The sequence below is a fragment of the Gouania willdenowi genome, chromosome 8 (genome assembly GCF_900634775.1).
Source record: "Gouania willdenowi chromosome 8, fGouWil2.1, whole genome shotgun sequence".
In the NCBI taxonomy this organism is placed as follows: domain Eukaryota; kingdom Metazoa; phylum Chordata; class Actinopteri; order Blenniiformes; family Gobiesocidae; genus Gouania; species Gouania willdenowi.
The window spans coordinates 21,705,021-21,731,864 of record NC_041051.1 but is presented as its reverse complement, the minus strand read 5'-3'; the positions used below and the strand labels follow the sequence as shown (position 1 = coordinate 21,731,864).

Below are 26,844 nucleotides of genomic sequence, written 5' to 3'. Positions count from 1 at the left end.
AGAGACAAAAAGAGAAGTGTGAATGAAGACAAAAAGTAAAGAGGATAAAGGTACATTGTACGTTGCTCTGTGCAAGTAAAAGTTATCACAAACTTATCATACTAGATGTTGCAAAAAGATTGCATTTCTTATTGTGTTTATCTCAGACAACATTTATAACATATCACAGTTTCCACTGGATACGTCTCCGCTGCGCCACAGCACCGATCCGGTTTTGCTCCGTTGTCCGGTAATCCACACCGGTTGCGTTTTGAGTACGCCACGGTGCACTCAGGTTGAACGACTGTCACGTCACGAGACAGAGCACTTCTCACAATATTTATATAATCGGCAATAACGCAGTTAAAGGTATGTGACAAGCAGGTCAGTGTTCCTAACAAAGGAGAACAAGAAGGTTGGACTCTCTGGATTTGTCATAGCCACATTTTTTAGCAACAGCTCAACAGAGAAGAGATAAAACTGCAACAGTAAAACATGAACTAAATCAAAGTTGCTGCAGTTTACAGTGTAGTTACAGTATGAGAGGAAACAATATAGTGGATGTGATTGTACTTGAAATATAATCTGAAGCGTTTTATTTTAAAAAGTAACCAGATATTTTATTGCGGAGTACATGCTTAATTTCCTGTTTAGCTTCACTTGCTCTGTGCTGATTGATGCGTCGTGCTCCGGTGTCCACCAGAAATAGAAGCCCTGCGTATATCTGGTGGGGGGCACCGGACTGTCGGAGCTGGGAAGCAGCAGACAAACATCGCAGCTCAGTGGACCCAGTGGAAATTAACACATAAACTAAAGTGGAAACCTATCAGCTCTGGTGGCACGGTGGAGACGTAACGCAGCAGAGCCGCATCCAGTGGAAATTGGGGGTTAGAAGTCAAGTTACCATATGCCAATTTGCCAGTGAGTGACCATGGTAATTTCCTTATTAATGCTCACTCTGAATCTGCATTAATCTAGATATATTCCTAAATCGAGTAACACAAACCAATTCTGCATAAATGAACACATTGATAATGGTTTTCATGTGTGGAAACTGTTGGAATAAAATTATTACTGCAATGTCAATACTTTCGAAATAAGGACTTTAGTTTGAACTCCATCAGTTTAGTATTCAAACATTTATTTTTCAGGAGTACGGCACTAATAAGGTACTAATAAAGTATTTTGAAGGACAGCTTTCACAGCCAGCCTCTCCTGCTTCACCATGAACCAGTTCCGCAGCTGATGACAAAACTGCAGGTGACCCTAACAGTCCCTCCACAAATTAGCGATCGTGACAATTAATGAAAATTCAGCCAATCATCGTGAATTCTGTGCGACCATGCAATTTTTTGACCAATCTGACTAAGCCCAGAGCCTTCTGCCCTGGTTCATTTAGGTCTACACGCTTTCTTCTTAGTTGTCAAACGGCAACCAACAAATATTAAGACATAGAGCACGTACATTTCCTGATGTGTTGCAAGAAAGTAGAGGAAAATTGTTTGGCACTGCGTGTAATATCATCGCTGAACAGGGACTTTTCTACATTAAAACGTGCTTCGGAGACACCACAGTCACAGTCACGATGTGTGACCGTAACTGAAGCAGTGGCATTGAGATTTATTACCAGTGCGGAAAGACACACGTTACACTATACTAGAAAAGTTTTTATTTTATTTTTATTTTTTTAATTAAAGTTTTAGTGGCTTGTGCTTGTGTAGCGCACATACAGTATTTCAGGCATATGCGAGAGAGGGGAAAAGTTTTAAAGATTATACATGGTTAAAAAATGCATGTCAGAATGTACGTAATTACATGGACTGTGGTTTGTGTGCGTACACCTGATACAGAGAAGAGAGTACTGTAAACTCCACAACCCTGCTTTTAGGAGTGTCTTACAGGAAAAGTACCATTTATCTATTTGAAGAAATTTTGGTTTTGATGCAAAAATGTAAACAACCACTTCATATCTCTAATATTATCTGCACTGAAAACCTCTTAAATATGTGATGAAATTTTCCATGTTTTGTTCAATTATTGTTGTGAATTTGAGCCGTTTTCTATATTGTTATAAAAGAATCGAAACAAAATCAGTTATTTTTGCAAAATTGATCTGTTAATTCAACGTCATGGAAAAAAAAAAAAAAAACCATAACATGCCCTAACTTTTTCAGCAATTTTTTTTTTTTTAAAAGTTGCCCCCAAACATCCACCCTCCAGAAATATTTTTAATATTGAAATGATTTCAAGCACTGGAGAGTACCACAGTTCACAGAATAATGCAAAGAAGGAGGCTTGACATTTATCAACAAGCAAAAAAATGAACTTGTGGCACTTTGATGTGCAGCCAAAGATCAAAAGCTGCAGATTGTTCCTTCAGATCAAAGCAGATGTCATAGTTAGCTGCTAAAAATAAAACCAACAACCTGCTGGTTGTAAACAGCATGAAAGTGACAGCGCTTATTTATTTATTAACACCAAAAAGGATTTAACTGAAGAAAATGCAATAGAATGTCTCTAAGTAGGACTGGGCAAAAAATCAATGTAATCGATTCATCAAATTTGTAGATAAAAACGATTTTTATTTTTGCAAATTCGAGTTAAATTTATTTATTTATTTTTCCACCACAGTTTTTTCGGAGTTTTTCGCGTTCCGATGTGAGGGAGCCCCCTCTTTGTTTACATGTGTTTACCCTTTGAGTAGACTATGTGTGCGCCACAGGCATGTTTCATGTCTTATTTACACTATGCTCAGATGCTAAGGGAAGAGTTTATTATTTTTTTTAATTGTAATGTTATATGTTATAAAATATGTCGTCATCTTAATCAGAAAATTAAGCTACTGTGAAGTTGCTGTTGCACTTTTGCCTAAACCTGGGTTAAAGTTTGAAATAGTTGAACGACAGAGCCTCATTTACTTTTTATTTAGAGATTCTTCTATGCATTTTAACTCTTGAGGACTATCATAGCAATAAAGTTGCACTTTTGACAATATATCTGATGTCTGCAGTCATTTTAAAGTGTGTTAAAAAAAAGAAAAAAAAAAATCAAAAATTGAATCGAAACTCAATTTTTTTTTTAGGCAAAATCGCCTCACGGGCACATTTATTGACAAACAGCTGATAAATGTGTACCACTTTTGCCTTTTTCTCCTATAAGGACAGCACATGTGAGTGGGGTTGGGCACCGAGAACCGGTTTCTAACGTTCGGTTCCGGAACCGTTACGAAGATGTTTGCATTTCTATTCTTTTTTTTTATTTCTAAATGCCCGCACAAGTTTGTTTCCCCGGGTTTGTATGAGGTGCGTTCAGAATGCGACTGCACTCTGTGTGTGTGTGAGAGAGAGAGAGAGAGAGAGAGAGAGAGAGAGAGAGAGAGAGAGAGAGAGAGAGAGAGAGAGAAAGTGTGTGTGTGTGTCTGGCTACGGTTTCACTTTGGGCGACCGTGGCTCAGGTGGTAGTGGGTCGTCTTCTGATCGAGAGGTTGGGGGTTCGATCCCAGTACCTGACTATGTGTCGAAGTGTCCTTGGGTAAGACACTGAACCCTAAGTTGCTCCCAGTGGTCGACTAGCGCCTTGCATGGCAGTCCTGTCCCACTGGTGTGTGAATGTGAGAGTGATTGGGTGAATGAGCTGATATGTAAAGAGCTTTGAGACTGCTTCAGTGTGGTGATAAAGCGCTATATAAATCAAGTCCATTTACCAAGTCCATTTACTTTGGACCACGGAGTGTAAGAGATAGGTACTAATCACCGGTAAATAGCCCAGTAAAACTCTGGAAAACAATCACCAGGAATAAATAGTTGCTCCCTGGTAAAGATAGTAGTTCTAACAACTGGTAAAATGATAAACATGGTGATATTACAGCCTTTACATGCATTTACTCCCTCTCCGGGCCCGAGTGCCTGCCATCCGGTGAAGCCTGTTCCGTTTATCGCGTTTACAGAGGTCTGTGTGCGTCCGTGTGAACATCTGCATGTTTATGCTTCCGTCCATCCACTCTTTTCATTATATCCATGTCTTTTAAGGCTTTTATTAAATAGTCTCGGCTGGAGTCCGCCAACTTGTTTGTAGTGTTATTTCAGCAAGTTTCAGTTTTACAGTTACAGTTGGGGACCTTTGGAATTGAATACCCTAGTTAAGGTACAGCAACCAAATTAAACTGTATCAACTAAGCGAATTAATAAAAACGGCCTGTGTAAAGGCTTTTTCAAATGAAATAATTCTCCTGTGAAATCTGTGACCTGTTGACCTGCACAACTCAAAGAATCGGAATCGAGAATCGTTTAGAACAGGAATCAAAATTAGGAATCAGAATTGTTTAAATCCAAACGATGCCCAACCCTATGTATGAGTGAGTTCTGTAGTGTGGCTTGTTTAGGGGAAGGTGTGGGTTAGAACGCACTCAGAAATCCATCTAACTGAGCTTTTCATGCTGTTGGGAGAAGTAAAAGCAGTATTTTAATACAAAATAAGATATAAAATATATATCTCAGAAATGTGAAAACATTGTCAACAAGAACTCTGTTTTACTGTGCTCTGAATAATATTGAATATTTGTATGATTTGATTTGTACTGTGATTGTATAAATCAAAACAAGTAAAAATATATATATATAGATATACTGTATCTCGATTAGGGATGTAACGATTCACTCAACTCCCGATACGATTCTCTCACGATTTATTTTACAAAATGGGACTGTAGACATATGATGATTGAAAAATATTCCTTTATTTATTTTTGGGAAAAAACTAGAAAATACTGTACTATTTTCCTTTTATTTTTCATTGTCAAAATATTCCCTTGATAAACTATTCAAAACAATGCAATTTAACTAAAAATAATTCTTGAATGAAATGAATAAAGGAATAACACAAATGAAGAAGAAGCCTATTAATTTAAATTCTGGTTCTAAAATAAACAATGCAAAACTGCCTAATAGTTCTTTTTCTTTTTAAAAGTGCAACTGAAAATGTATTTTGTGCCTTAACAATTGGACTTTGAAAAAAAAAAAAACGTCATTGCCCTGTATTTACGTCAGATATTTGTTTGAACCAGCAGAGGGCGCTGGTAACCCAGTGGTCGGTTGGCATGCAGCTATTCTGTGCAGTGAAGAAGAGATGCTATGCGCTAGCAGACAGAGCTAACAGAAAAACGTACTTTTACAGATATTCACGCAATATTACAGATATTATTTTGGTGCTAAAGGGGTAAGGAATCATTTATCAACATATTTAAGAGTAGAAGGCGGCCAGAAAGAAAGTAGTAGCAGATTCTGCCGCCGTCTCAGCATTTGGACAAGAGAAGGATAAGTATATAGCGCCCTCTGCTGTTTAAAAAAAAAGCACTGCGATTCAATTTTCGGAAAATCGATATCAACTGTGATATATCTTTATGCTACTTTCCTTTATGCAATCTGTTGCCTGCGTTTAGGTTGGTCGTTCATTATTTTAGTTTGGCGTACATGCTTGGTCGTCCTAAATTTAAGTTTCTGTTTGGATATAGTTTGGTACCTACTCAGCATTCAAACTAAACTAAAGATTCTCACTCTCGACATGTCAAATCAAAGGACATGAAGCAGTTTGGTTCCACTAACAATAGGTTCAACTTCTTACAATATGCTCTTAGTTTGTTGACATTCGGCCTCTTTCTTCCCACAATCTCCTTTACCGTTGTTGGCCATTCTGTTTAAAAAACCACCTCTTATAACTTTGGAATAAAGTAAATAATTACGTGTGAGGTGCACATACTATTTCTAAGCATCAGCCCTCAACAATGTCTTCAAAAGTATGGATTTCTCTCAACTCCTTAAAAGGACCAAAAAGCCTTGCACAAAGTGAGCACTCAAATCTCCTTTTAATGCTTTCTTTCTGACCCGTGATAGGAGCAAGTGTTTTTAGCACAGAGTCCTGTCACGAGAACCACTTCAAAGCTTTTTGCAGACGGCGTTTCAACTCGCTCACTTCGCGAGATGGAAGGAAAAAAAACCAGTACTCAGCTCTAACAGCACACAGTGAGTGACACACAGTCCACCCTTCGCTATTCTGTTCTACAGCTGAAAGAGGAAAATGGAAAAAAAACCCACACACAACTCACATCTCGACGATGTTACAGCAGCAGTAGCTGTATATAATTTAGTGGAGTATTATATTATCATCTATTTTCTGATTCTTTAACTGTAGAGGCAAAAAGAGGCTGTTAGAGATGATGGTTCTCATGTTTCACTGCCTATATTAACTGCTGAAACAGACGACTGTAGTTGTTGTGGGTAGAATATCATAAACCATTACAGAACATCAAATAATTCAAATCCTGAGCTGTCCTCGAGCAGCGTTGTTTGGAATGAGGCTACTGGGTACATGAACAGGGATACAACTATTCCTGAATAAAACACACTTTTTTTTAACCATCTCGTTACACAAGCTGCTTTTGACACTTTTCTGCTAATGCATCAACTTGAAAACCAGGATATTTCATCATTATTATTAGTCTTCAAACTCTGCAAGACAACTGCAATAGCGTGAATTTTACATTTTGCTGATTTTACCCAGCAAGTTGGAAGCAGTACATATTTGTTGTTTTTTTCTCCTTAACTTTGAAATATCAGCCCACACTGATTACATCAAGCAATACATTGTTAATTAGATTCTATATCCAATCGTTGGAATGCAAAAAAGTAGAAAATGAATTCCAGTTCACCTTGTTTACCTGTTTATTAAGTATCATCAGTGCACTTTTTAGGCAGCACTTTTAAATGGACTTAGCTTGTATTAAATCTGTGCAATCTGACACTATTAGAAAAAAAATGTGTAATCCGGCCCCTCCCACACCTACGATTATAAGTGTGGGCAGGGCCACAGCTACAGTTCTTTTGTTACAGTTTTTGATTCAAAAATAATAAAACCACGAGACGTGTAAAGAGTACGGATACTGTATATCCTACTCAAGTAAAAGTACTGTTACTTGATTGAAATTGTACTCAAGTACAAGTAAGTCATACGTAAAATACTCAAGTACAAGTAAAAAGTAGCTCAATTAAATAGTGTACAAAGTAAAATTTACTAGTTACTTTCACCCCCCACACATTTATTTTTGATAATCAATCTTGCCACGGTTCCCTTGCATACAGTCAACACCTCATGTATAAACCAAATTTTGCACAATTGGAACCTAATTTATTTTCCACAAGTCATCTGATTAAAATAAAAGGTTTGTCAAAATGTTAAATTATTTTCTAAATAAAATAACACCAATTAATTCAAAAAAAAAAAAAAAATATATATATATATATATATATATATATATATCAGGCTTTGAGAAAGGTACATTTATTTAAAAAAAACAAAAAAAAAAACACAAAATAACCTCCATTCAATGCTGTTTGAGCGATGTGCATTACGTTTAATGATCTGGTTCCTCAGCTATGATTAATGTGATGCACTTGATAGCTGTCTGCTAATAAATAATAATAATTTACACAGTAACGGTTGGGTGTAGAAATGTAACTAATTACTTTTATTCTTTTGAAACATACTTAAGTAGAAGTAAAATTCATAATTTAGAAATATACTCAAAGTAAACCCCATAATTGTTACTCAACTACAGCAACGTGAGGACTTGTAATCCGTTACTTTCACCTCTGGAAATCACAGCCTGTGTTTTGATCCCTTCAAAGATGTGTTCTGGTTCTGTTTTGAAGTGTCATAGTGTGATTTACTTCATCATACAAAGTGTGACTCACACTCATGAATTATGAATGAACACATGACTGCATGGAAGCAGCTAAAACACACGTACAAACTGGATACACAGAATTTATCAGGATTCCCCGAGTGATTTTTTTTACTTGATTTAATAGATCTATTTATTACGACAATTCCGTTCAGAATGGAATTCCAATATAAGTGTCAGGTTAACGTGCTCCAGTGTCCATTCAGATACTAAGTTTACAGAGTCAAACAGATTCTGACCAAGAAAACTTAATTTAACCTGGATTGGGTTTGAATTTGAACAAGACCACCTTAGAATAAAGACAAACTCAAACTCCATAGATAGAAGAGAGTTAAATTTGACTCCTTAAATATTTGAAGCCCATTGTTTGTGGTGTATAAACAATGCAACAATTAAATATTTGTCAAATGTCATAAATCTCTCTGGCGAGGTGTAAAGTTTGTTTCTGTGCCTGAGAAGTAAATAATATATATATATATATATATATATATATAAATGTTAGTCATTTAACATTTCACGTTTAAGCATTGGAACTAATCAAAATAAATCATAGCCTACCAGTACAGTTAGTAACTATTATTTATTTTAATATTAGCAAAAATAATATACAGTTTTTAAAACTTTTTTTTCCAACTCGTAGTGTTTTCCCTCCATCGTAAAGTGTATTAAAAATGTTTCACATTAAAAAAAAATTTAAAAAAAAATGAATGAAAATATTAAACTCAAAGATGAATCCATAAACAACATAAAATATGAATTACACAGATGCTCCAAAGATTAAACAGAGGTAATATGTTATGGTAATAATAATTCTGCCGTAACTTCTAGTAGTAATTTACAAATGATACCGATAATGTATTTCTTTACCAGGTGGAGATGGAGAACACGTGTCAGCTGCCACTGATGCGCAATTACGCTCCAAAAACCCCAAACCAGACGCACAGAGACTTCACCAGCGGTCAGCAAAATCAACTTTACAAGGTCTTTAATTCATTAAACCCTACACAAAGACACAACAATGTTCCAATCACTTAAACCAAATCCAAACTTTTTGTTGGGACAGCAGCGCACAGGCGTCGTGCCATCAAACCGAGCATTACGCACGAAGTCTTACCGGCGTCCGTTCACTGTCCGGTTCTCCTGGTGATGCTTAGTGTTTCTCTGAGCCTTTAGTGCCTATAGAGAACCTGCAGACAGAGTGTAGACTGTCTATCCGCGCCAAACGACAACCTGTCCACATCAGTAGTGTGGTAACACACCCCGAAGAGCGCAATGGAAGGAAGTGTGTTTTCATAGTAAGAGCACCAAAGAATTCCAAATTAACTTAGCCTGCTGAGAAATCAGAGTGATTATAAAAAAAAGTGGAACATCAGATTTAACACACGTTAAACAGACTCATTTATTTCTTTGTCATTTTTCTCTACTTCAGAACACCTGTAGTTCATCAAGTGGAGTTTTATTTTGAAAATCCAGAGCCAAATTCATTTTTTTTTTTCCCCCGGTTTTGTTTTGTAGCTTGACTACAGCGCTCACATTGACCCACAGAAGGAAAACAAGCCAGTGGTTGACCATGCTGCTGACCACGTGGAAAAGTCTGGATACAGACATAGTTTCCACTTCATACTTTTCTTAATTATCAATGGTATTATGTTGAATGGTTTTAAGTTTTCATATTGTCATATTCTTTATTTTACCAGTAAACATAAAGTATACATTAAGTGATAATCACACTTTTTCAGACACAAAAATATTTTTTTTCTATGAAAAAATACACTAAATTAATGCAAATTATTAATTTAGTAAGCCATTCACAATGAATATGGCAAACCTAAAGTATGCTCATTAACCAGACATATACTGGGCTTAAAATCACACATACATAAGAATGTGTCATCATTCAGCTCTGCAGAAAGACAACCTGATAGCGATAGTTGTAAATGCTACATCAGGCTACTATTAACAATCAGGTGTGGTGGAGATATATTAACAAAAAAATTACAAAACTGCGTTCTCAATTTAATTGCATTTCTCACTTCCTGCCTCTGTTTGTTGCCTTTTTACCCGTTGATTGTTTTCTGACTCTTATTGATTGCTGCTGGTAATCACTGCGAATGTCGGAAACTGTGAAATGGCTGTTCCCGTAAATGCTGTTTCACTCTTTGATAATTGTGATTTGTTTTGTTTCGGTTTTTTTTTACTTTCGGTGGCTGACAAAAATCCCAACTAGGACTTGATTAACACAAGCCCTAAATCTATCCTGCCAAGTTACAGAACATGTTACAGAATATAGAATCTGTGCCACACACCAGTACAATCTAAAAGTCTAGATCTAGAGTATGAATTCAAACTCCCTATGAAAACAAGCTCCCTTAACCATTGGTGTTTCTCCCAATAGGGTTCCTTGCAGTTTCACAGAGCCCCAAAAGCTGAGTTTTTGTCTTTGCTTGAGATAAATTACATTTATCATCCATTTTCAGGGCCGCAGGGGTCTGCTGGTGCCTATCCCCAGCTGTGATTGGGCTCTAGATGGATGTAAGCACTGGAAAGGGCGCCAATCACAGAGAAAAAAAAAACATAAGATAAAAATTGAGGACAAAGAGTCTAAAGATATTTAGTTTAAACTATGCTGTGAAACATTTCACTCTGCTAAAAGGAAAGAAAAGGTCAAGACTATAACACCAGCTCAATACAGGTTGACCACATTGAAATCCAATAGGAAGTATACGCACAGACATATCAAGCAGAAGTCATCACTCATTTTTCTTTGTTTTGTTACTTTAAAAAGTATAAATATGTCAATAGAAACCTCTTTAAAGTGACAACTTTTAATTTGGCACATGCTTTAAATTCACTCGGTGCATTACAATGTTTATTATCATAAACAGACTATGAGTTGCTGTGCTTGCAGGACCATTTTTAAAATATTTTGGAGCTCCAGACATCAAATCCGGGGGTTCTTCAGAACATCCTGACCAGGAATCTCTGGGACCCTCAACCAGTATGACAACCTACAGTATGTACGACAAGAAATACTGGAGGTGAAAGGGACAATGATGAAAAGACTTAGGAGATAATAATTAAAAAAAAAAAACCTTTGCCTAAGTTCCCTTCTGATGACATGACTGCAGTAGAGCTTTTCTCCTTTAAACTAGTCATAGTCTATTTATTGTCCCTTGAAAAAATATAGTTACCAAAAAGAAATCAATGAGGGATTGAAAGATTCCTGAAGCATTTGGGTATACAGTATATAGAATGCATTTCTATAGAGCTATATCATTAATGATAGTATAGAAGAAGAGTCTACACCATTTAAGATCAACAACCAAACTTGCGTCCATTATGACATCCTTCTGGGTGAGCTCCTTGTGCTCTAGAATCAGATAACCATTAGCCTCATTTGTAAGAGTTAGAGGCGCAGAAGAAAATGAAGCTGGTGGAACTTTCCGTGGAGCCAGCTGCTCCAGGAGATGAGATTGAAGACGAGTCAGCATTTTACATCTACTTGTACACGGAGCCGGCCATGTTTGATACATTTACACTAATACAAAGGGTTAGACCTATCTATGATTACTAAAAGTGGTTTAAAAATGTACTAAAAAAAGTACAAGTACCCATATAAGCAACTCAATTAGAGTAAAGTGTAGTCAGAACATGAATGGATTAAGTAACTCCAAGTAGTTACCTAAACTGGGAGCCCCCCATCAACATTATGCGCAGGGCCCTCACAAAGCTAGAAACGGCTTGGCCACAAACCATAGGTTGAATCATGTTGACACAGATCTAATCTGATTAATAGGGTACAGTTTTTCCAGATGGGTGATTTTCAAGCCTCTAACATAGTACAATAACAGTAAACACACTTCACAGAAGCTTGTTTTTCTATATCCAAAAACACTTTCCCAAGTATGCAGATTTACCAAAAAATATGACTGAAATATCCACTTTAGTGTATTTTTATGGTTCAATGGCTCCCGTAATTGCTATTGCTAGTTGGCTTAAGTACTGATTTCCATCTGGCGAGACTGGCAAAAGACCAACCGCACTGGTTTGAGCACTGGCGAGGCTTGTTACATGACTACATTACTCAAACTGATGGAAATACAAAACACAGCTTGTCACCAGTGTAGTGATGGATCACTAGATATGTACCTCTTTGTGTAAATGTTCTGGCACAAGCAGCAACCTCCAAAATAACCCTCAGTGAAGAACATGAGAAACATAGTGAGCGAAACGCAACACCAGCCACGATCCCATCAGTCTACAGTTCATTCTTGGAGTATTTCATCTCTCATCATCTCAGAAAAACATAAAAGGCAGCGTGGTTCATTACTTCACTAATTATCTACTGCACACTTAGTTTCTCCATGTATGCTAAGACCTTGCTAACATCTAAAGGGCGGGATTGGTCAGGCCTAGCGTGGTATGAAACTGGTTTCTTACCAAACACTGCACTCCATTAAAACGTATAACCTTTCAGCAAAGATAAAGTGGCAGTAAACTTTCATTTAAAAGGAAGCATAAATAAAAAGCATAACTTTTTAAATCATCTTTCAAATGAGAGAGTTTGAAATAATTGAAAATTGATTTTTTTTTTTGCCAGCAGAGGTAGTCCAATAAAACGTTTTTACTGGAAAAAACATTGGCCCGAAATTGTAGCATAAAAATACTCTGTGTAGCTAACAAGATAAAGAAGTCCTTTTTGTTCACTGTTTATCCTTTTAATTTCCAACCGTTATTTTTTTAAGAAGAAGTAACTACAGTAAGTGAGTCAGAAGTTTAGGGGAAAAAAAAAATACTAAGTTGATGATAAAATGCATCATTTTTCAAACTTGCACTTTATCAAGGTATTGAATCGTCACTCCTAGAAAGAAGCGCATTTGGTAATGTTACATCTATTACCCAGTTTCATTTACTAGAGGGTACTTAAGAATGATAAACATCTTTGCGCAACCAACCAACCAACTAGGAAACACTTGAAAAACCTAATAAAAAGAGAAATATTCAAATTTAAAAAAAATAAAAATAACGGCTAAGGAGAGATTATTTTAAAAATAAGAATACCAGGAAGAAATACAGCTTAAATAAATGTAAAAAAATTATTGAAAACAGAAAAAGGTGACAAATGAAATAGTTTTTCTACTTTTGCAAAACCACTATCTTGCTAAATATTAATGAGAAAATATATAAATATATATATATATATATTTTTTTTTTTTTTTTTTTTGTTCCTACACACCTAACCCTCAAGGACACAGAGCTCAGCTGAAAACAAACGTAAAGACATCAAGATCCCAAGTATTTGGATGAAGAAAGATGAGGTTTTGGGGTTGAGTTTGTGCTGTAAGTCTATTAAGTTGAATAAATTCTCTACAATGAAGATTTAAATAGGTTTAAAAGGTGTGTTTGTGGTGACGATTGAACTTTGTGTAGAAAGGTTTTGTGAGAGATGGCATCATGGATGATTCAAATCAAATAGGATAAGGATAGTGACGAGCAGGGGCGGAGCTGGACAGGCTCTGATTTGTTCCGCTACAGGTGATGAGCATGGAACTGGCATGTTGAGATCATTTATAGAGTTGTTCCTTTGCTGTAGACGACAAAACCCAGGCTGAAACAGTTCATCCAGGTTATCTTTAAGAAGCTTTGTATGGATCCAGTTTCATAGAGGTTTTTTTTTTTTGAGAATGTGCGCACAAGTTATTCTAATTATTGCGGCATATTTGAATGACATGATGTACCATCACTAAAAAAAAATGTAGAAGACAGTAAAAAAAAACTAAAATAAAAAATAACTAGTATTTACTTAACCTGATAAAAACGTTATAGGTTCCTGTCCTAAGTTATTAAACATCTCCCATAAAGCATCAGGTGGTTTGTATACAATACTTTAAATTGAAAGCATTACAGACCTTTTAAATTGCATAATGCACTGAGTTCCTTGTTGTGCCTTGTTGTTTGTAACTAAATGAAAACATGTTGTATTTGAGTGGGTACAGTGACACAATGTCTGTTCAATCGCAAAACACAGTTCATAAATCTTGACAAGGCCTCTGTAGCCTCTTAAACTCCTACGCACACTGTTCTCGGCGGTCTGTCTGTGCGTCAACCTGGTTTCCACAGCAACCAAAGTGGCAAACTGCTTGTATAAAAGAGAACTTAAAAACCCGTCTTGAAGTGGATCCTCTAAAGCAATAGAATGACTCGAGTTAGAGAAAGAAGAAAAGGAAAGGCAAGCACCCTTTAGGTTTGAGCATAAGCTCTGTAAAGTGTAACCAAAGTGGCACCTAGAAGAAGTGCACATGAGGCGCTGTCATGAGATGGTTCCATTTACCTTCAATATTTCTGATTGTTGACTCCTGGGAGGCTGTGAACATATCCGACGATAAAAGACGACACTTTTTCTACTGCCAAATGTTCTTTTCATTACTGTTACAGACGCTGCTGATACGTTAAAGGGACGTGTTTCACTGGAGATTGTTGTTGATTATGACATTTTCAATACACAGTTAATGGCACTCTGGCTTTCTTTCTAAGCTAGACACTGCAGAAGAACAGACTCACACATGGCTAACAAATAGCAGTTATAAAGATAGGAAAATATATTTAAAGAATTAAGAAGAAGTTGCTTTGAAATTAAAGAAACTGAATTGTAACAATCAAAGAATTTACATAGAACTCCCAAGGCGGCACAGAGAGTTTTGACATTTTATGTATTAGAACAGCTGATTATACTTTAAAATGAAAAAAAAAAAATGCATGCAGCCAAAAAAGAAAGGTTGCGCTAGTACTGATGCAATATTGGAAGATAGTTTGCCAGCCCTTGTTATTGCTATCGTTGACCTTCCAAGCAGAAATACTGAATTTGATTGGGTAACTGCAGAAACCCTTATTATATTGATATACATCATAATGGTTGAGATGTAAAATGAAAGTTTTAATATGTTTTCTTAGATCATGGATTATTATCAGGGTTACCAAGGAATTAGCTCACTTATAGGGGTTAGTAATTATATAAACACCAATGTGTCAAAAAAGCATAATGTCAATAAACTGTTACACAAACTGAGTGTAAAAGCTCAAATGTTTTATTCACTGACTGAATTATTGTATGATAAATCCAACTGGATCTAATAGAGTGGAGTAGTTTTCTATAATGTATGACTGCAGCCATGCACGGCACGATCCATCTCTAAACTGTCTTTTATGATTTATAACTTAGTAATTAACCTCGCAGAGCTGCTGCTGACTTTCATGTCATTTTTCAATGTTAGGGCAACACAGCACTAGCTGGAAAAAAACCCCAAACCCCACATGCTATCACACTCTAATTCCACTGGGTGAGCACAAGCAAAAGCTTTGCATATTAATAAGTAGAAACCCACCACATGTTTCAGACAGTCTGTGCTGTCACTTTGCTAAAAGGATAGAAATAGCAGAAAAAAACCCAGACCCTCTGACATGAGAAGTTACAACAGTGCTGAATCCATCCATCCATCCATCCATCCATCCATCCATCCATCCATTTTCTTCCGCTTTATCCGGGGCCGGGTCGCGGAGGCAGCAGTCTCAGCAGAGATGCCCAGACCTCCCGATCCATGCACATCTCCTCCAGCCGTTCTGGGGGGACCCTGAGGCGACACCAGGCCAGCTCAGAAACATTGTCCCTCCAGCGTGTCCTGGGCCTTCCACGAGGCCTCTTCCCAATAGGACATGCCTGAAACACCTCCTGAGGGAGGCGACCAGGAGGCATCCGAAACAGATGCCCAAGCCACTTCAGCTGGCTCCTTTCGATGTGAAGGAGCAGCGACCCTACGCCGAGCTCCTCCTGGGTGACTGAGGTTCTCACCCTATCTCGAAGGATGCGCCCAGCCCCCCTGCAAAGGAAACTCATTTCAGCCCCCTGTATCCACGATCTTGTCCTTTCAGTCATTACCCAAATCTCATGACCATAGGTGAGGGTAGGAACGTAGATCGATCGGTAAATTGAGAGCTCCACCGACCCTATCTGAGTCGGTGGAGAGTCCTTGCCTCAAGTGGAGGAGTTCAAGTATCTCGGGGTCTTGTTCACGAGTGAGAGTGCTGAATCATGGATGTAAATGTATATCTTTAGGTTGAATGCGTAGCAAAGAGATGGAAATGTTAAAGGGCCCATGTTTAGCTGAATTGACTTTTTTAAAACATGATAAACGTGCTATTTAGGCTTCATACACATGCCCAAAGTGTTTTTTTCACTGATTCCCTCAATCATTAGTTAGAGGGTGATTTTCTCCTTTCTTACTGCAGGGTGAGCCCAAACACCTCGCTCCAATTTGATGACGAGTTCCCACTTTGATGACGAATTTGACGCGGCACTGAGCTGGAGAAGCCACGCCTCCAGGAAGCTCTCTGCCGTGATTGACATGTAAACCCACAAAGGTGAGCATTTCAGCGTCGTTCGCGCAGTGCTATGTATGTATTTTCTACAGTCTATGTATGTACCGGCGAACGCCCCGCCCCCACACTCTGTCTCGTGTTTATAAAGCAGCATGAGCTCGGCTAGAGAGTGGGTGGGAGGAGGGCGGGCCGTCCTCTGGCCCTACATCACTGTGCTGGGAGGAGGAAGTCAGTGTCCTGTCTATAGACACGCCCACTCATGAATATGCATAAGTAGGCCGCACATCAGCCTGTTTGTGTAGAGTTGCTCAGAAAGTGACTTTTCAGAGGCTAAAACTCTGGACAACAGGTGAGTTTGAGAAAATAAACCTCAAATACTATGTTTTTAGTGCTCTTAGAACAATTGGAGATGGGTGAAAAATACCATGATATGGGACCTTTAAGTCACACAAACTATTGCTTTACAAAATGCTGGAATTCACCTCCTGAAGTGGACAACAAATATTGTGCAAACAAGCGTTTTATTTCTCGGCAAAGCACTTTTCAATAAAGAGTTGGGGGAGTTAGTGACCCATAGGTTGTGCCAGATCAATGTAAAACCCCAGACTATCAACTCTAATCTTAGCAGAAACAAAAGGCAGACAGTAGTCAGTGTATGTTTTGGTCATTGAATTTTCCGTTCAGAAAAAGAAATCCAAAAACAAAAAACTAGTAGTTATTTGATTTTCCTTTTTTAATTGAAAAACTAAAATTGAAATTAAAGGCATATTTCTTCACTAGGGTCAAGAAGAGATAAAGAAACTTTTAAAAATCAGTTCATTTTAAATATTTGTTTCTAAAAAAAAAATAACAGAAATACCAGAGGACAAAGACCGGTGTCATGTACTGCGCATCGTACTGAGACTGTATATGCGCATGCGTGTACAACCGGAAAAATAATTTTTGCTAAAGAAATAATTCATTTTTGTTTGTTTTTGTTTTCAAAGTGAACGGACACGTGTTTCATTCCTTTATTGGATTAGGTTAGGGTTAATGATAGGGTTAGGTAACAATCTCAGTACGTGACACCAGAAGTTGTTTTTTTCAAAATAAGAGCATATATGAGGACCCTGCTGTTTTTCTGGCACCAAATTATATGAATTCTCTATATTTTCCCTGCTGTTAAAATGTCTTTGTAACCGTACTCTGAAATCATTTATGAAATGGCGAAACAAGAGTTGTTATCTGCAGCAATCACATCAAAGTGAGAGTGAAAGGAGTTTATCAGCAGCGTATGAGGAGATTTTACATTGACGCGACTCACTGATGCACATTTAGAGTTGGAGGCAAAAGCCATAAATGAGGTCAGAACCTGAATCTCTTTTTCTTAATGTGTGTGTTTGTATGAAGACAAGGAATCTTGAGCAATTTTAACTCGTAACTATGTGCGTTATATGAAAAACAAAATCTGTATTTGTACCTCACTCCAAAGACAAATCCTATATTTCAACCCAAAGCATATATATATATATATATATATATACATACACATACATATATACAATATATTAGTGAGTCACATCTGTGCAAAATCTAACCCTAGAAAAAAGTTGGCCTCTCAGTTAATTTATAATGGGTTAATAGGGGTTATTGGATATCCAGTATAAGGATATATAATTATAGTATGTCAAAAGAGAATCCATGAATAATAATTCACATCAATAAGGCTAAACACATGCAGGCTAAACTTTCACACACATATTTTGGGTTAATATCAGATATTTCTCACAGCTTTGGCCCATCCAAAGCACAGAAAGTAACATAAAATAAAATAAAATAATTGAAAAAATAATATTTGAAATGTTTGGCAAGTTTAACGAACTCTGACGCTATAATATACAACTAGAAAATTTGTTGTTTTTATTCTTGCTGTGTGTGTGTGTGTGCATCCTTGTGACTGTTTAAAATTAAAAATCTTAAACATCCCATGTCTGCCTTATTCATATTGTTTTCTTCGTGTGATTATTTTGTTTTCACTTACATTGATTGGTTTTTTTATTTTAATCAGTGTAAAGTGCAATAGATTATTGTTGCAGTTTGTTGACCATTTTAATGGATTAGTCTTCTCACAATGCAGTTTTGCAAACTGTAGTTTTGGGGCCCTAAAAAGCATCTTGCACAGGGCCCCCACAAAGCTAGAAACAGCCCTCTCCCTTCCTCACCACCACCGACTAATCTTCAAGTAAAACCTTTTCATTCCCATTATTGCTTTGTGAGCGTACTATATGAGCTATTAATAGACTGAATGAAAGAGTCAAATTAATAAAGGCTGTAGTGGGCATATCAATATCTGATTGTCCTTCATACTAGCAGATTTTATGACTCATAAAAAATCTGTCACTTTTGATCTCGCACACGCTCTTAATTACAGCGAGACAGACCAGAAGGAAAGAAAACGCAGAGATAAGTTAAGCACGAGTCTTTCGAGTTTCTGTGAGACATTGTTAACAATACAAAAAAAGGCAGCTGAATATGAAATACATTTATATATTCTTGAGGCTCTGGGAGTAATTTGTTGAAATGAGCTCTCGCTCATTTTCAGAGTTCATTAAGCTGATTCTGCTGATATAATCAGATGTACTTTGGCTACACAGCATATACACGATGAAAACCTTTCCAATTATACTTCATTTTAATTTGACAGTTAGATAGATATCTAGATATCTCTAGCTTTATCAATGGATATGTTGACCAGATGCTGAATTTCTTGTTGAGGAAACAACAAATTATTCTGTTTTCCTTCAGTGGTTTCTGTGAATAAATAATAATAAAAAAATACTTTGTGTTTATATTTGGTTGACAAACCTTTTCAAAATAAGTATTTTCTCATGGTAATGTATAAAGACATGCTTTTAGTTCACATTTAGGTAATTATCTTCTATTTAATATTTGTGTTGTTGTATTTCAAGACTTGGAAACACAGCATTTGCCTCTCTCCAAATTCCCAGAGTTTAAGTCAAATAAAAACAGAACAAATTTATTTGGTTATTTGTTCCTTTCCAAAAATATCGTATCATATTGTTCACGTCTTTCCTATTGTGAACTCAGTGTATCGTCCCACCACAAGACAATAACAGAGAGGAGAATCCATTCACCTTCACCATATCTCCTAATGTTAGTAGTGTTTTACAGTCAAATAAAATCCTTAATGGAGTTGTCAGTATTGTTATCTTTATTCGGTTTTGTCTTTAACTCTTCCTCTCCTTGTTTTATATTTGTCTTTGTCCCAAACTTACTTCATCTGCTTTTTAGTACTTACTGTATATCCAGTTCTGCCCCTCCTCTCCCTGCCTCTACACCTCTCCTATCCCCTCCACCTTTTTCTTTCCTTAATTGTTCTGTTTTCTGCTGAAGGTTACTCTTGCCTCCAAGGCCGTTAAAATGTCAGAAGGGTCTGCTGCATTTTAAGCGAGGTAAATATCCAGTTCCCACCGGAGTAGATGGCCCTCTTTGCTGTGTTTGACATCCCATAATGAATGTCTAGCTGCGTTTTAACACAGCTGCCTTGATTGTTTTTTCCTCGTCCACTCAAAAACAAACTCATTTGTTCTGATTCCTCATTTTGTCAAACAAAAAACTATATTTTTTTCGTATTTTGTTGCCCAAAGAGCTTACATTAGATATTTTTGACAATAAACCAGTGACCTCAGTGGATTAGTGGCAACACAAAGGGAGTTAGGCATTAAAGACTAAATGGTGGCGGTGAGGGAGAAAACCTAGTAAAGTTTGGAAATGTTTAATTGTCATGAACAGATTCAGAGTCCGTATTAATAAATAAATCATTATTAAAGGGATCCTCCACTGTTTTTACAAATCTGGCCAAAGATTATTACAACATATATGCCTAAAAGAACGGTCATGACTACTTCACAGTTTAAGAGCCTATGTTCCGCCATCTTGAAATCACATGATTGATGATGTCACACGGCCCCACTGCCTGTAAACATCCCATTGTTTTCTATTGGAGTGCAGCGTTCAGTCTGCTTTTTAGACATTTCACTCATACTATTCAGAGAACTGGGGTTATGTAAATAACCTATAGATGTAGAGTATGAGCCATTGTTTTTTTATTTTTCAAAGAAGCTACATTAAACGTTACCTTGATGTTTCCACCTTCAAAAAATAAACTTTGGAAATTCCACTCTGACAAACAAAACCAGTTCATAAAAAAAAAAAAAACTGCATGCATCCTTTATTTTTTAAGTATGCTAATAGCAGAGTGCAACAGAAAGCAGTGCAAACAACGGAAACAGCTAATCATGTAAGATTTGTAAATCTACTGTTTTAGAAATAGAGGAAGACAAACAGTAGGACAGTGAGGATGTTCACATTCTAGTCTGTTCAGTGCTGTAAAATAGTAACAACTGTAATCATCTATGAAGCTTTGTTGTGCTGCTTCTATTCATTTCACTTTGAAATTAGAATAAAATGTTACGTTATCCACACATCCCTTTGTTTAGGTAGCACAAAGTATAGGTTGTCTTATAGAGTGGACAACATTGCTATGTCTAGAACATGTTGTTTTGTCCTTGTGGTAGGCAAGCAAGACTTATTATTCAAACCTAAAAAATAGTGTTGGAATAGAATTCCAATATCAGTTCTCAGGGCTCATTTAAATCGACACTAATCGACTGTTGCCCTTGCCTGAAACCCCTTTAGTATTCACCAACTTCCACACTGTGTTTGTAATACTGTTGCATTTTATCAGTACAAAGCTAAAGGCGTGAATGTCCATATTCATTGACAAACAGAGAAAACACAGTCAGGGTTGAACAGAATTATGGAGAGAGAAAAGTTTCCCTTTTAAGTTTTTACCTCCAAAAGCCTTGATAATCAAACTTTGCGTCTATTAAAAACCGTACTTTTAACACTCAAGGCACAGTAAATACTATTAGGATCATTTTTCAGTGTTAAATAAATGATTTTTGCACAGAGAAGATGCGTGGGCTCAAAAGCATTTCACAGCCATTATGAAGAAAAATTTGCAAGTTTCTTAAATAAAAATGTAAAAAAAAAACAAAAAACGTATTTGATCTTTTCCCGTGAAATTGATGTTCTTCCATTACAGCTGTGAACAATTTGAATACTCAGGAGAGCAAGCTCCTGCATGCTATGCAAGGCTAGTTCATTTCCGTTTGTCGTTCCCAGAAAACACTGATGGGTTCGTGTCACTCCTGTCCTCTACGGCTTTTTCGCTTCGCTAACACTCATTTGATTCTTCGTCTCAATTTCCTGTACCTCCTCAAGACAAAGGAGAGCAACTCAGTGGCCTGCTCGGGGAAACTGATGGATCACATTAGCAAAAAAGACAAAAAAAAAGGTTGTCATTTTTTACACTAAACTGACAAAAGATTATGACAACACAATGGTTGAATAAATCAATAATTTTTTGCCATTCACCTCTCGAGGAGTAGATACAACAACATTATTACTCACTGTCTCAAACATCTTATCTACTAGAAGTCTTTACTTAGATGTTCAAGATAGGTTGTGGATGAATGGATGGATGGATAGATGGATGGATGGATGGGTGAATGGATGGATGGATGGATGGATGAATGGATGGATAGATGGATGGATGGATAGATGGATGGATAGATGAATGGATGGGTGGATGGATGAATGGATGAATGGATGAATGGATGAATGGATGATGGATGGATGGATGGATGAATGGATGAATGGATGAATGGATGATGATAGATGGATAGATGGATGGGTGAATGGATGGATGGATGGATGGATGGATGGATGGATGGATGGATGGATGAATGGATAAATGGATGATGAAAGATGGATAGATGGATGGGTGAATGGATGGATGGATGGATGGATGGATGGATGGATGGATGGATGGATGGATGGATGGATGGATGGATGGATAGATGAATGGATGGGTGGATGGATGAATGGATGAATGGATGAATGGATGAATGGATGAATGGATGATGGATGGATGGATGGATGGATGAATGGATGAATGGATGATGATAGATGGATAGATGGATGGGTGAATGGATGGATGGATGGATGGATGGATGAATGGATGGATGAATGGATGAATGGATGAATGGATGAATGGATGAATGGATGGATGGATGGATGGATGGATGGATGGATGGATGGATGGATGGATTAATTAATGCATAATTTTGCTACCTATATCTTTATTCTATCAATAAGTTTGCTGTGTTGATAACAACATCATCAACAACAAAAAAAAACTTCAAGCGCTCCTGGAGAAATTAGCAGAAATTGGGCTTTCAATAAACTGTGACAATACAAAGTAGATGGCGGGGACCAAATATGCAGAGAAACCATAGTGAAAGTAGAGAATCAGCAACAAGCACAGCATTAATTAATTATTTATTCTCTCGGAAGTGTAATTACACTTGTGCAAAGTTTGGGACAGAAGTGAGGTGAACTTTTTCAACAGGAGCTAAAGATGAGATCATTCAAGGATCTATTCTGACTTATGGCTGCGAGTCATGGACCTTGATGAGCTTGAAAGAACATTGAACCTACAAAAATATGGTTTTTGAGACTGATTCTGAGGATCATATTGCCAATGAAGAAGTTATGAAAAAGACTGACATGGAAAGAGCTGCTTTCTACTATCGCACAGACAGCGTTGCTTTCTGCGTCACTGTATTCGAAAAGAAGAACTCGAGTGTGTTTGATTGCAAGGCCACAGGATGGTAGCATGCAACGTATAAGGCCAGAATAGAAAGAGTGAGTGAGACAAATGCTTACAATCATCCACATTGAAGAAACACGATCTTCTTAAATAAATCTTTACAAAAACATAGCCTGTAAATTAAAATTTAACATGAAAATCCCTCAATCTCTCATTAACAGATGGCACACGCTGCCATTTCATGGAGCAAGAAGAACTTATAAGGTTAGAAGCCCAAACATCTACAGTAACATCATTATACCCGCCAAGGAGGTTAGGTTTTTGTCGGCTTTTATTTATTTATTTATTTGTTTGTTTGCTTGTTTGTTAGTCTGTGAACAGTCTAGCTCAAAAACAAATAGAGAGATTCTGATGACATTTTCAGGAAATACCTGAAATGGGAAAAGGAACAAGTGATTCGGGATCAATTGCTATCTCTCATCATTGGTGAAATTTCAAAAATTCATGTCTCGGTTCGTAATTGACCAATGTTCATAACAGTTGACTCAGCGAGTTTGATCCAGATCTGGAAGAAAACCACTGTTATGGTTAAAAAGATTCTCCTCGTCTTTGTAACATTTAGGTGACAATGTAATATGGAGGACTGCTATGGCGGGGCGGAGTTCTGCGCTCTTTGAGTGCTTTCTAGTTGTATGAGAAACTATCAATCAAACTTTCTGTGGTCGTGAATTTGTTTTCGCAGCCAAATTGCCATTGACGTAGACTCATATTCCTGATAGTAGAGTATAGGCCAAAAAAAACATACTCCTGGATCTTGAGCCTGGTTTCGTGCTTTCTTTACTGTAACAATAGATATGAGTCAGTGCTGTCACTTTGACACCGCCCTCCTGCCAAAATTAGAAATTACTTTCAACTGCTTGATTAAGTTAATTGGCTTAACTGTTGGGTGCAGAGATGGATAGGTCCTCAGCTAATAAAAGGGAAAAGATTGACAAGAGCATTGTTTTTTTTTATGAATAATTCAAAGGAGTGTTGTCACTAAGGATAGAGTGAAGAATACACAAAGAAAGCACGCCTCTCAGGGACAAAAGAACAGACGACGTAAATGTACCCACTTTCCTCCCGTTGTCAAGAGTCAAATGGTTTGCTGTGGTGTTGCTCGTGAAGCATGATTCTCTTTTCTCCTCAGACACAAAACCTATCATTTAGACATTTGTGGATGAGGAGGAGAAAAAAAAATCAGCTTTACCAAAGACAGAAATAGAGGTTTGAGGGATGTGGGAACAAGGGGTGTGGTTGCAGCTTCGAAAGCATTCAGTATGAAAATATGCTAAAACACACTACTGTATGTGATTATTTAGGTTTCAGTGGTCAATGCAACACAAATACGGAAACAATAACATATTGAATGAAGGAATTCATTAAGCTCTAAGCCTTTCAGTCCCTTGCGTTAACAGGGATACAGCAAAGTTGCTTTAAGGGCAAAGCAGCCGTATTGCAGTGTTTGTAATTGGATCTGTCAAAACTTGCTGTGTCCTAATGTACAGCCTCTATTAAGCAACGCTATGGTCCATGACCTGCAGATTTCCAAGAGTGATCGATGGCGCTATTCATTATTTTGCTGTTAGTACGGCTGTTGTTTTTGTCCTGAGTGATGTTGATGGTGAGAAGGTTATCGATGATAATGATAGATAAAGGTTTAAAAAATGTTTTTGCTTTTCTATAGAAAAAATGGTACAATGTGTATAAACCTGGAATAAAGTCATTTGTATGTAAAGTCGTAAAAAGGTTTTTTTTTTTTTCACATATCATAATTTATCAAATTGTACAGCCATAAACCAAATGTTGAATATAATTAATGTACAGCACCCATAGTTGAAAAAGATAATTGCTCTCAAATGATGGCTATGATACTTGATAGCTGCATGAATATGAAGTGTGACTATAAGTGGTCAAATTGTTATAAATATATACTTTGTTTGTACAATATGGCAAATTTTATAGATTGTAGAAGTGTTTTTGGTGGATAAACAAAAGTCTCATAAATCTTCATAGCATAGTTGTTGATCTTTGACTAATGTATGAGAACTTATTTTAATTATAGATGCAATCTATAAAAGAAATAGACCCAATGTTAGCCACATCCATCAATCAAACAATCCTGCTTTTATTGCTTGTAATTTGCATAGACTATTCAATAGTGGAATTAAACAACAACAACAACTCAAAAAGCTAACGTCTACGACTGGCTCCACAAACCCTGGAAGAATATTGAAAATATGAACACCACACAGGAGGTATTGATCAAGCATGCAGTGTGGTCACAGCAGAAGGAGGGACAACAAGAATCAGACAAAAGCCAAAAGATGTAGGCCTGTGAAAGGAAGAACCCCATTCTTCTCCTCCATAACGGAGCATGAAACAGGCTGGTTAACTCTTGACTCCGACACAAACGCTGGCACGGCGGACGACTTCAGTGAGCTGCATCCTTGCACAAATACAGAAATAACATATAAGGACACACTCACACAAACACGATGGTAACATAATCCCTGCTTGATAGAAACAGGGAATGCATCGCTACTTGGGCTGAGGTCAAAAGTTGTGAAAGGATGTGAAATATAGTGGGTTAACATCTCAGACCATGAGACCAGCATGAAAATAATCAGCTTGGAGGGATAGTCCTCACAGAGCAGGAACTCTCAACCATTGGTGTGGAACATGTCGGTGTTCGCGCTAATCTTGGGGTCTGCTCAGCAAGCGATGTGAGATTAAAGGTTTTTTATGGTTGTTTTTATTCTTTTTGCAGACAGTACATGTCGCTAGAATCTGTTCAATCTGATTGGACATGCCTGGCCAATACCTGAATGTCTCTGGTCCTTTCGTTACATGTGACAAAGCCCAAATTTGAACCTTGATGGGAGCCTGATGAAGCGACTTCTTAATGATGCTCTCCAGTGGTTTCTGATCACTTTCAATCTCAACTTCTCTGTCATAAACATAGTGATTAATATTTTCTCAGGCCATTTTCATCATCTGTCTGCAGTAGCTTTATCAGCATCTGGTAATGTTACTCTATCATGTTTCTCTCCAATGACACCATCCAGTCCTGAGATTATTTGAGCTACAGATCTCTGAAACACCTGGCTTGGTGAAGAAATACCAAAAGTATTTTCAAAACAGTAGCAACCAAACTAGCTCCACAGTGATGATGTCATCAGTCCTAGCTCTACAGTGATGACGTCCCACCTTCAAACAACCTCATTTGGTCATCCATGAAAAAGCTACTTACCCTCCCACTTTTCTGTAGCAATACATATTTCCTACAGCCAGGCACTGCCCTAGTTTCATAAAAACCATCCATCCATCCATTTTCAGACCCGCTTTGTCCTAATAGAAACCTTTATTTGCATTAAACACGTGTATTTGACACACATGACACCACCACTTCAATAGTAGACAGTGAGATCTTTAGGATCCATACAAATGCTTATCTTTTTTGGAGTTACAATTGTCACCATGCTGTTCAACCACAGTCAGGGCTAACGACTTAGTTCTGTGGCTTTGTTGGATGACTTTGTCCTTTAGCGTTACTAAAATCTTCTGGGTGCATGTATGACAGACTTCTGAAACCAGTTTTATGATGCGCTCACCTGGCTAAGAGCCTTGTCCAGGAAATAGATCTTCACAATCCTTCTGTCTGCATGCAAAACAACCTTTGCACTATTTTGATTTTAGAGCTTGTATTTTTTCTAAGGATTGCTATAGCATCGTTTTCTATAATCTCAATATCAATGTTGTATTATCGACCCTCGTACTTGCACATGAAGGATGTCTTAAGTAATGGCTCCATCTAGTGGCCATAAAGATGGAAATATAGTAAATATAATAAAATGTTGGCCTTTTGATGCATGAACTGAGCTAATTAAGTTTTTCTTAGTTTATTACCTATTTTTAAAGAGTACGTAACAGAAAAGTCAAAAAGAGAGGGTTGGTTTTTAGGCCTAAATGTCCTCCAATGGAATTGGTGTGTAGGACTGTTGTGTGTAAGACTCAACTATGATTTCCCTGTGATGGACTC

General features: G+C 37.2%; 1 protein-coding gene across 1 annotated transcript in view; it reads right to left on the bottom strand.

Moving 5' to 3' along the window:
- znf385c (zinc finger protein 385C) overlaps positions 1–8,929 on the bottom strand; it is a 195,058-nt gene extending 186,129 nt beyond the window's left edge. Inside the window, exon 1 of the mRNA XM_028454584.1 lies at positions 8,829–8,929. The gene's annotated coding sequence lies outside the window, so the exon portion shown is untranslated. The remainder of the gene's footprint in view (positions 1–8,828) is intronic.
- Positions 8,930–26,844: the final 17,915 nt, after the last annotated feature.